The following is a 12,182-nucleotide window of genomic DNA, read 5'->3' as shown; positions in this document are numbered from 1 at the left end:
CTTAAATATCTGCTAACTGTAATAAAGAAATCAATGTACTTTATGTTCTTAGCTCCCACAATTTAGCCTAAATATTTGCCCTGGCATGGTTATACTGGTCCAAGCAAGCATTGGTCATAGCCTGTTCCTCTTCCTTATTTGAAGGTGTTTTTACCTTTCTCAGCATTCCACATGTTACTTCCTCCTTCCTTTGTTCTCCTCTGCCTTTGCCTCTTTTAAAAAGTTGTAAGTTGCTAGAATACAGAATGTGAGGTCCTGTTGCAGCCAGTGGAAACCGGGCACAGCAGTAGGGTGAATGCAGCAGGTTGTAAATGACTCTGTCTCCTTTGTTTGGTGTATTCTTGTGGCAAAACTGCTGGCGAGTGTACCCTTTTTGCAGAAAGTATAAAAATGGCCTTGCTGAGTAAATTAAATTTATGTTCAAGTACTATTTCTTTACGGCACCAGGGAACAGGCATTTCAAACACACCCGTGATTAGATTCTAGTTCTGTTCATTGTCTTTGAAGTTTTGTTATTTACCTGCAAACTGGACTGGATCCCCAATTCTAGTTTCCTCCAATATCTGGTTATGACTCTTCAAACTAACATTCCAATTTTTTTCCAACCCTTCTGACTTGAAATCACTAAGAACAAAAGCTGCTCTTTTCATGAAGCTGCAAAAGCTGAAGCTGCTTGACTTCATATTAACTTCAGAGTGTCGATGAAGAGTCAGACTCTTTGATTGATGATCAAATCAAACATTTGATTGATGTCAAATGTATTCATCATCAATCAAATACATTTAAGAAATACATTGGTTTGGTCCAGAAAGACAAGACAACTGAAAGCAGGGGCTTTCAGGCTATAGGTAAATTGAAACATTTTCAGGTTGAAAATTGGTTGAATTTGTCTAAAGACCTGCGATGATAGAAAGGAAATGTTCAGGTTAAAATAAAAGATTGTGGAGACCAAGGTTCTTTTGAAGTCTTATAATGGCTGCCCTTAGAGACAACAGATGATAAATGTTTCCTATTCAGATGTTTAAAAAGTGCTAGACTCTTAGTTAATCTCTTCAGAATTGGGAGGGCCTGGAAGAAAAAGATCTAGCTTTGTTAATAGAGATTCTTTACAGATACAAATTTTCCCCCATAAAGGACAGCTTTGCAGGGCCATTTCAAAACATGGCAAATATACATGTTTTGGGTTAAAATATTTTAACTTTCTTCTTTGTCACGTTATACCAGGGTCAGATTGGAAAGTAAGTCACAATATATAGGGTTAAATAAAACCCATTGGATGAGAATTTATGGTTTGTAGAGGAATGACCCCTTTGTACTTTTTAAGGTGTAATGATTCATTTGGAATTTCCTTTTGTATGAGGAATGAGGAAGGGATTCAGCACTATTTCTTTTCCCCAGCAGACTAGCTTATTATTCCAGACATTTATTTAAAAATCTGTCTTGGCTGGGTGCAGTGGCTCATGCCTGTAATCCCAGCACATTGGGAGGCCAAGGCAGGAGGATTGCTTGAGCGCAGGAGTTCAAGACCAGACTCATCAACGTAGTGAGACTTGGTCTTTACCAAAACTTTAAAAAATTACCTGGGTGTGGTGGCACGCACCTGTAGTCCCAGCTATTAGTGAGGTGGTGTTGCTTATCTGGGGTAATACCTGAGGTTCATTGCCTTACACCAAGGAAATAGAGGATGCAGACATACGCAGGAATGAGTTTAAGAGCAGAGGTTTAATAGGCAAAAGAAAGAGAATAGCTGTCCTCCTGCAGAGAGAGAGAGGGACTCTTGAGTGGGTCATCCTGTTTTGTGGTGGAACACATGGGGATTTATTGAGGAGCTTGAGGAGGTGGTGTCTGATTTACATACGGCACAAGAGATTGGTCGGACCAGGTGTGCTGTTTGCACAGTGCAAAGAAGCTGGCCATCCCACCCTAATCTTTTATTAAGTAGATGGGGTCTCTACCTGTCCAGTGCCATGTTGCCTGCTTTTTTACTGCATATGTAGGGACAAAGAAAAGGGAAGATGGAGCCTCCATGTTGAACGTGCGTGGCCTCCAGGCAGCCTTTTCCTATTGGCGCAGCAGCCAGCATTCACTTGCTTATCTATGTCTGCAGCTTTATTTTACAGGCTGCTCTTTGTTTGAAAAGAAATGATTTGGGGACTGCTTTTTATTAAAAGGGAAACCTTGCCAAGGACTCTCTTACTCTGACTAAATGCCTAAATAATTTATTTCTAGCTCCTGTGTCATTAGGAGGCTGAGGTGAGAGGTTTCCTTGAGCCTGGGAGGTCGAGGCTGCAGTGAGCTTGACAGGCAACTGCACTCCAGCCTGGGTGACAGAGCCAGACCCTGTTTCAAAAAAAAAAAAAAAAAAAAACAGGAGGAAAAAAAAAAACCCTAAAAATGTGTCTTATTTCTCACTACATTGAAATGCCACTTGTATCATAAACTTCATTCTCACTTGTTTTAATCTATTTTTGGACTCTATTTTGTTTAACTCATTTTGTTAGAGTAGGTAATTTGGCAGACATGAGCAGGGCAGGAGAGCACCTCCCCCAAACCACCTCCCAGCCCCACCACAACCACTCCAGGAATATCAGGTGACCATCTTGCTGAAATAGTCATTGGTCACAACTGGTGCCAGGAAAAGGCAGTCTCCCAATGGCTAGAAACACCTGAAGCTGGTGATCGGCAGCTTCACATTAAGATCTCAGGAGTTGGGCAAGTGGGCTCAAGCATGCACACCAAGAGGCAAAATGCTGGAGTTTAACTGGTATATGACCTTCCTCTAGGAATGTTCGACTGGTAAGGGAAGAATGCCCCACATGACCATGCACACAACTGCAGTAAACACACTGCGCATGTGGCCCCTCCTAAGAGCTGGCAGGCCACGGTGCATGTATAAGACCCCAAGTCAAAGCTCAAATGGTGCACTTGGATCTCTCAAGTCACCTACTTGGCCCTCTTCAAGTGTACTTCCTTTCCTTCCTGGTCTAAAACTTGCCTCAGTCTCTCACTCTGCCTTATGCCCCTTGGATGAGTTCTTTCCTCTGAGGAGGCAAGAAATGTGGTTGCTGCAAACCCGTATAGATTTGTCACTGCTAACAATCTCTCCATTTGTTTCTTTTCTTTTCTTTCTTTTTTTTTTTTTTTTTTGAGACAGAGTCTTGCTCTATTACCCGGGTTGGAGTGCAGTGGCTCAATCTCAGCTCACTGCAACCTCTGCCCCAGGTTCAAGCGATTCTCCTGTCTTAGCCTCTGTAGTAGCTGGGATTAGAGGTATCTGCCACCATGCCTGGCTAATTTTTGTATTTTTAGTAGATGTAGAAAATAAAAAGTTTCCTCTTCAAAGTTTTCCTTCTTATTAAAGAATAAATCATAAGTGTTAGAAATAATAGTTTCATTTAAAGACTAACTTTCTTCAAGCCTCCTGGCTTTGTGCTAATAACCGTGTGTTAAGCCCTATCCTATGTAACTGTTGGACATGCTCACAGGCACGTTCCAGCTCACAGCCTATGCTCCTTCCTTATTTGGAAATGTTATTGCTTCCTTAAACCTTTCGTAAGCAACTTCTTTGTTCTTCCCTGCACTTACCTATTTAGGAAAGTTTTAGGGTATTAGCAAATTGGGTGTCAGTTTAAGATTGTCATGTCCTGCTCCACCCAATGGATGCAGAATACAGCAGTAAGGATGACCCAAATGCGTAAGGAATAAATGTGTCTGCTTTTCCTTTGTTCAAGGGTGCTCTCGCCATTTTTCCATCTGCGATTGAGCACCCTTTCTGCAGAAAGTAAAGATGGCCTTGCTGAGATATCTTTTGTCTCTGTGCTGACTTTTCTTCGTGGCACTGATTATCTATTTCTAACAATTTTGGTATTTCTAACAGTAGAGGTGGGGTTTCACCATGTTGGCCAGGCTGGTCTTAAGTTCCTGACCTCAAGTGATCCGCCCACCTTGGTCTCCCAACGTACTGGGATAACAGGCGTGAGCCACTGCACACAGCTCTTCATTTGTTTCTCTAGGAACTATTTTAATTACTGTAACTTCATAATATGTTTTTTGTTTGTTTGTTTGTGAGACAAACCAGCCCAGGCTGGAGTACAGTGGTGTGATCATAGCTCCCTGCAGCCTTGATCTTCCAGGTTCTAGCAATCCTCCTGCCTCAGCCTCCTAGCTGGAATTACAGACACACACCACTGAAACCACCATTACAAAAAGCATATCAGTGAGAAAATGATGGCAGTGGGAAAGATCTGATCTTGCCAAGCCCCCTCACCACCATCCCCTACCCTGTCTTTGGCCTTCTGGCTGCCCTTAATTATTCCTGGGCTTAGGACAAGATAACTTTGGGAGACATTTAGTTTATAGTTTAAACGATAGTAGCCCTTCCCCAAACTCAACTGCCTTTATAATACTAATGAGAGAGCACCAGGCTAGGAGGATAGAGGATCCTGAATTCTCCTAGGGTATAGATGTAAATGATTGCCAGCCATTATTCTGAAGGTCACAAAATATGCAACTTCCCCCAATTACTCCTGCAGATAACATCACTACTGTAGAACCAATGATTGGCCTTTTGAGATGTCTTTTCAGGTTTTTTTGCATGTCTAATACGGATGGCTCCACGTGGATCCACCAACTGCTCCTGTGGCCCCACCCGGAAGTGACTCAGTGCCCAGAAGGACCATTTCCCACACCCCTGTGATTGCATTCCCAACCAACCAGCAGCAAGCACTTATTACCTAGTCACCCCAACCCCTTTCCTCAAACTACCTTTTAAAAACCCTAGCCCCCAAATGCTCTAGGAGACTGATTTGAGGAAAAAAAAAAAAAAAAAAAAAACTCCAGTTTTTCATTCAGCCAGCTCTGTGTGAATTAAACTCTTTCTCCACTGCAATTCCCCTGCCTTGATAAATTGGCTCCATCTGGGCAGCGGGCAAGAAGAATTCATTGGGCAGTTACACCACCACGCCCAGCGTATTTTTTTTATTTATTTATTTTTAGTGAAGACGAGGTCTCACTGTGTTGCTCAAGCTAGTCTTGAACTCCTGAGCTCAAGTGATCCTCCTACCTCCACCTCCTAAAGTGCCAGGATGACAGGTGTGAGCCACCGTGCCCATCCCATAATGTCTTAACATCTGGAGAATAATACATGTTTTCTTTAATACTCAAAATAATTCAATGAGTAAAATCCTTCTTCCATGATTGCAAATGAGGAAATGGAAGAGCAGTGAAGCAACTTGTCCCTGACCACAGGGACGTTAAGTGCAACCCTGAGATCTGCACTAGCCTCTGCATTTCTCTCCAGGGCCTTTTTGAATGCATGGCCTTCTAGTAGAGCTTTGTGGTTTCTCATGTCATCCTAAGACTCAGAAAGGCCGTCAGGTTTCCCGTGGTACAATCAAAAGTCTTATAATTTGTTGGTCTTGTTAGTCTTAGATAGTCCCAGTTAATAGAAAAATAATATACATACACACACACATATACACACACATACATATATAAATTATAAGGATATTTTGTCTTTTTTTTTTTTTTTTTTGAAACAGGGGCCTGCTCTGTCGCCCAGGCTGGAGTTCAGTGGCACTAACACAGCCAACCGCAGCCTTGACCTCCCAGGCTTATGCAACCCTCCCATCTCGGCCTCCCAAGAAACTGGGACCACAGGCATGGGCCATCATGCCTGGCCAATTTTTCAATTTTTTTGGAGAGATGGCGTCTCCCTGTGTTGCTCAGGCTGGTCTCAAACTCCTGGGCTCAAGTAATCCTCCTGTCTTGGTTTCCCAAAGTGCTGGGATTACAGGTGTGAGCTACCATGCCCAGCCCAATAAAAAAAAATCCTGTTCTATGTAAGAAATGTTGAATAAGAGTTGTATTGTCAAATTTTTGTAAAGTGAATCCCTTTTCAAATGAACCAGTGTAAAAGAATTCTTGAAAGAACTTCCAGTAAATTAGAGTCCTTTTACAATTGTAAAATTTGCACCTTTGCTTATCTGTTTTGTGATTCAAATTTGGAGGGGATATTTGGGTCTCTTTTTTTGTTTGTTTGTTTGTTTGTTTGTTTGCTTTTTAGGCAGAGTCTCTGTTGCCAGACTGGAGTACAGTGGCATGATCTCAGCTCACTATAACCTCCGCCTCCTGGGTTCAAGTGATTCTCCTGCTTCAGCCTCCCGAATGGCTGGGACTACAGGTGCATGCCACCACACCTGGCCACTTTTTGTATTTTCAGTAGAGACAGGGTTTCACCATGTTGGCCAGGCTGGTCTTGAACTCCTGACTTCATGATCCACCCGCCTTGGCCTCCCAAAGCGCTGAGGCATGAGCCACTGCGCCCAGTTATTTCGGTCTCTTAAAAAGAGGCATACCCACCCAATTAAAGTCAAATTGCATTATGGAAAATGTTCGTGAAAATCAAAGCTCTCTGTAAAAAGAGCAGTAACGTTGGACTCTGAGGTAAAGATCAGTGCTTCCTGGAAAACATCTATCTTTCTACGTCACCAGCAATTGATATGCACTGAACAGCTGCTTGGCAAAAATGGCCAGAACGACGAATGGTAATATCAATACTCCAAGACAGGGGTCTCCAAACCCTGGACCGAAGACAGGTCCCTGTCTGTGGCCTGTTAGGAACCAGACTGTACACCAGGAGGTGAGTGGTGGTCAAGTGAGCATTACCACCTGTAATAGTCCATTTTCACACTGCTATAAAGTGTAAGATGTACCTGAGACAGTAATTTATAAATGAAGGAGGTTTAATTGATTCACAGTTCCACATAGCTGGGGAGGCCTCAGGAAACTTACTGGTGGAGGCAGTTTTTTTTGTTTGTTTTTTTTTTTCGAGACGGACTCTCACTCTGTCACCCAGGCTGGAGTGCAGTGGCGAGATCTCAGCTCACTACAGCCTCCGCCTCCTGGGTTCAAGCAATTCTCCTGTCTCAGCCTCCTGAGTAGTTGGAATTATAGGCGCCCATTACTGTGCCCAGCTAATTTTTGTATTTTTAGTAGAGACAGAGTTTCACCATGTTGGCCAGGCTGGTCTCGAGCTCCTGACCTTGTGATCCACTCGCCTCAGCCTCCCAAAGTGCTGGGATTACACTATGAGCCACCACGCCCAGCGCAGGCACTTTCTTCACAAGGCAGCAGGAAAGATAGAGAAAAGCCCAGAGGAAACTGTCACTTATAAAACAATCAGATCTCATGAGAACTCCCTCACTATCATGGGAACAGTATGGGGAAACTGCCCCCATGATCCAATCACCTCCCACCAGGTCTCTCCCTCAACACCTGAGGATTACAATTCAAGAAGAGATTTGGGTGGGTACACAAAACCTAACTATATCATTCTGCCCCTGCCCCCTCCCAAATCTCATGGCCCCTTCACATTTCAAAACCAATCATGTCTTCCCAACAGTCCCTCAGAGTCTTAATTCATTCCAGTATTAACCCAAAGTTCCAGTCCAAAGTCTCATCTGAGATTAGGCAAGTCCCTTCTGCCTATGAGCCTGTAAAGTCAAAAGCAAGTTAGTTACTTCCTAGATACAGAGGTACAGGCATTGGGCAAATTTTCCCATTCCAAATGGGAGAAATTGGCCAAAACCAAGGGGCCACGGGTCTCACGCAAGTCCAAAATCCAGCAGGGCAGTCATTAAATCTTAAAGCTCCAAAATAATATCCTTTGACTCCATGTCTCACATCCAAAATGTGCTGATGCATGGCCTTGGGCAGCTCTGCCCCTGTGGCTTTGCAGGGTAAGCCCACCCCCTCCGACTGCCGGCTGCTTTCACAAGCAGGCATTGAGTGTTTGTGGCGTGTCTGTGGCTTCTACAGGTGCATGGTGCAAGTTGTCAGTGAATCTACCATTCTGGGGTCTGAAGGATGGTGGCCTCTTCTCATAGCTCCACTAGGCTGCCTGAGCTCCGCCTCCTGTCAGATCAGTGGCGGCCTCAGATTCTCCTAGGAGCAGGAACCCTATTGTAAACTGCACATATGAGGGATCTAGGTTGTGTGCTCCCTGTGGGAATCTAACTAATGCCTGATGATCTGAGGTGGAATAATTTCATCCCACAACCGTTCCCCCTCACTCCCACCCCAACCCCAGGTCCGTGGAAAAATTGTCTCCCACGAAACTGGTCCCTGGTGCCAAAAAGCTAAGGGACTGCTGCTGTAAGAAACCAGTCCCAATTTCCTTAGACAGAAAACTTGAAATTGCCAAGTAGGGATAGTCAAAGGGTGGAAAAGCTGCTTAAGAAGCTGTTTTCTCCTGGTCCTTCTCCCTGAGATTCTGCAGTTTTATGCAACAAGATCAAGAAGGTATCATTGCACATAGATGTTTACTGATATCGCAGAGCTAAGATTTAGTGAGCATCGCTTGATGCCTGATCTGTGCTAGGGGCCTGATAAATCTCACCGGATCCTGACGTAGAAGTTTTATTATACATATCTTTCCCATTTTGATACTTTTTAAAGTGCGAGACAATGTATTTTGGGGAGAAGGGAACCAGAGCAATAGAGAATCATTTTATAGAAAGTGAAACTCTGACAAAGCCATTCACAGAGATAAACTCTTCTGCAATTTTTTTTCACTTAGTACTATATCTTGAAACCATATCTGGGCTGAGCACTGTGACTCACACCTGTAATTCCAACACTTTGGGAGGCCAAGGGGGGTGGATCGCTTGAGCTCAGAAATTTGAGACCACCCTGGACAACATATCGAGACCCTGTCTCTACAAAAATTAGCCTGGTGCGGTGGCATGCCCCTGCAGTCCCAGCTGCTCAGGAGGTTGAGGTGGGAGGATTGCCTGAGCCTGGGAGGTTGATGCTGCAGTGAGCTGTGATTGTGCCACCGCACTCTAGCCTGGGTGACAGAGCAAGACCCTGTCTCAAAACAAAAAACAAAACATAAAGAAAGCATAAAAGAAAATATCTCTGCATCAGATCTTATTCTTTTTAACAGCAGGATCATATTCCATTGGATTGATGTATCACTTCTTAATTAACCATTTCCCTGTTTATGGTTGTTTCCAATTTTGGCTACTGCAAAAGTGCTGCAATAAACATCCTTTTACGTGTATCTGCAGTAAACATCCTTGTACACGTCAAGAGTTTCAGAGAAGTTCCTAGAGGTGAAATGGCTGCTTCAAAAAGTAAGCAGATATAAATATTGTTAATAGTTCTTGCCCAACTGCTTTCCAGAATGTTTGTGTTTCAGTACATTTTCCAGATAAGGGCTCTTGGGTCTTGTAAACTAAGGGCTGTCTTTCCTTTCTGAGCTTTAGAGTACTTGATTCTATAATGATTACAGAACGATGAAACGATGAGCCCCTCGAGACAGGATTTCACTCTTTCTTTATCTTGCTGTCAAATGCATGCCAAGTGTGTTCAGACAGAACCTGCATTACTCTCTGCCTGGCTGTGTGATTCTCCACCACTCAAAGGCTTCTCCAACACATTTCTGTGTGGCTCCCTGGGAGCTGCTGGCAGATGGCCTGGGGCCTGTCAATGAGCCTTTGTGAACACAATCAGTTTGCAGAACTGAGGGAGTGAGGTGTCCTGACCCATTTTCTGCTTCCATCACACCAGAAGTTGTAAACTCACGGTGTCATTGGAGACGTGAGGGAGAGGTATTCCCAACACGTGAAGAATCATCAAACTAGAATTTCTTTTATTATTAATATTAATATTATTATTATTTTAATTTTTGAGATAGAGTCTTGCTCTTTCACCAGGCTGGAGTGCAGTGGCACGATCTCAGCTAACTGCAACCTCCACCGCCTGGGTTCAAGCAATTCCCCTGCCTCAGCCTCCTGAGTAGCTGGGACTATAGGTGCGCACCACCACACCTGGCTAATTTTTTTTTTTTTTTTTTGTATTTTAGTAGAGATGGGGTTTTACCATGTTGACCAGGATGGTCTTGATCTCCTGACCTCGTGATCCTCCTGCCTTGGCCTCCCAAAGTGCCAGGATTACAGGCGTGAGCCACCACACCCGGCCCAAACTAGACTTTCTAAAGAAAGGGCCCAAAAGCCCTTGGAAAGTAAATCATTTTGGCAACAACATGCTCTCAGACCAGTCTCTCAAATGCCCTAGAAGAGCTTTTTCCATAGGTCATAAACTAGAGTACAGAGCTAGCACTGAAGTGCAGTTCAGCCTGGTAGGGCATAGGAAATAGCACTTTTGTGTGTGGTCAGTTTGGACACTGGGTCTTTCTAAACCCTGACCCAATTACAGACGGCATCCCAATGTAGCTAGATAATCTATTGATAGCCAACAATTTCACATATAAAATGAAATTCTAATTGGGAGGCTGAGTCAGAAGGATCACGTTGGCCCAGGAGGTCAAGGCTGCAGTGAGCTGTGATCGCACCAGTGCACTCCAGCCTGGGTGACAGAACAAGATCCCATCTCTAAAAATTAAAAAAAAATTCAATTACTTTTTCAAATTATTATTAATTAGCACAGGAATACCTCAAGGGAGATTAAAAGAAGTAAAAGGAATGTGGCATACTTAAATCAGGTCTATTTACCCAAAATATAACCAATAGCTCCATATGTGTCTGTTTGTTAACCATCTCCATCAATGACACAGTGCTGGGACTGCCTGGGAAGCCCCTTCCCTTATTTTCTAAAGGGGAAACAGAATGGGCTCTGTTCCATGATCTTCTTCTCCCAAATAGGATAATTGACTACCCTGTGTCAAGTAAGACTGGAAGACTCTGAAGATTGAAAAATAATTAATCCTTTCAAATAAAATTACCTGACCTGTGTAACAAACACATGGGCCTGGATTTTCTCATTTTGGGTGGGTGACCTCAAAGCATGGCAAAACTTCCAAATAAAATAAAGAATGCATTTTGTGAAACATGTTCATAAATATAATTGACAGAACCAAAACTTGGTTTCCAGAAGCAGTTACCCTAAGGATAGTAGGAACTTGTTTTGCAGTTTGTATAGACAATCGGGCATCTCCTCCAAAGGCTTGGAGTTAGATTAGAATTCCCTAATGGGGTAGCTGTAGATTAATCCACACCTGCCTAGATGATCCTACATCATCTGAGTTCAGCCAGTTTCTACCTATATTCTAATTTTTCCATATGAACAAAATTCTAGACCATGTGCAATTGCAAAACCTCAAATATTATGTGACCCAATAAATGAGATTGTCCAAATACATAGACTCTTAAAGTGATTAACCCAGAATCTAGGACTGTTTATCCTTATTTTAACGTTCTGAACAACATGACCCTACTCACTACCAGTTACAAACTGGCTTCCTGTGAATACTGTCTGTTTAAATTAAACTCAATTCTACCATCTGACCAAACTTCAAACCGAAGTGGCTTTATGGAGTGCTATAAGCAGTAGCACCAACACTTTCATGTGAAGTTACACTAGTTATTCTTCTACTGTCCATGATGTCAATTAATAGTTGAGATAATGATGAATCCTAACCAAAACTCAGGAAAGCGGTGGGATATAAAACCTCCAGAGATGTTTTGGGGCTCTGAGAACACAGATCTGTAACCAGGTACCCCAATTTTTCTAAGAAATAGTTTAATTATTTTTTCTCTTTCTTCTTTTTCCTCCTTTTCCCCACCTCCTACTTTAGCTCTTTAGAAATGCAATAATAGCCTATTACTGCCTCTTCATCAGACATTTCTTAGAGGGCAAATTCATCTAACATTGTGCTTAGACACGAGCAGAACGTTCACCCACCACGAGGCTGCCTCAAGAGGTAACAGTCGATTTACAATCCAAAGTCCCACTACAGAACTCTCTCCCCCACTGGAGAGTTTTAGGCCAGTTTTACAACCCATTTCTGCCCATGAAAATGCCAGTCCAACTACCCAGTAGGTAAGATACTAAGCTGGCATGAGGACCACCCCCCACCTGCTCACCTCCTCCCCTGCCTTTCAAAAGTGCCCACTTTCTGCTCCAAGAGCAAAGCAGTACCCTTAAGCCAGGAAACCTGTACTTCTTCCCCTAAACTGGCTTTGGAATAAAAGCCACTTTATACCAGACCTTGCTCTTATGAATTGGATTCTGCAAGTAGCAGAATAGACCCTGCATTTTGGTTACAATCTGGGCCTTCGTCAAGTGGCCTGCTCATTACTGTAAAGTCTGGTCCTACAGCCATCACGTGGAAATGGCACTGGATGTGGCCAGGGCCAGTGTCCCTCAGCTCCCTGTAG

This window comes from Theropithecus gelada, chromosome 8, assembly GCF_003255815.1.
Source record: "Theropithecus gelada isolate Dixy chromosome 8, Tgel_1.0, whole genome shotgun sequence".
NCBI lineage: Eukaryota > Metazoa > Chordata > Mammalia > Primates > Cercopithecidae > Theropithecus > Theropithecus gelada.
Note: the sequence above shows the minus strand (reverse complement) of the source record.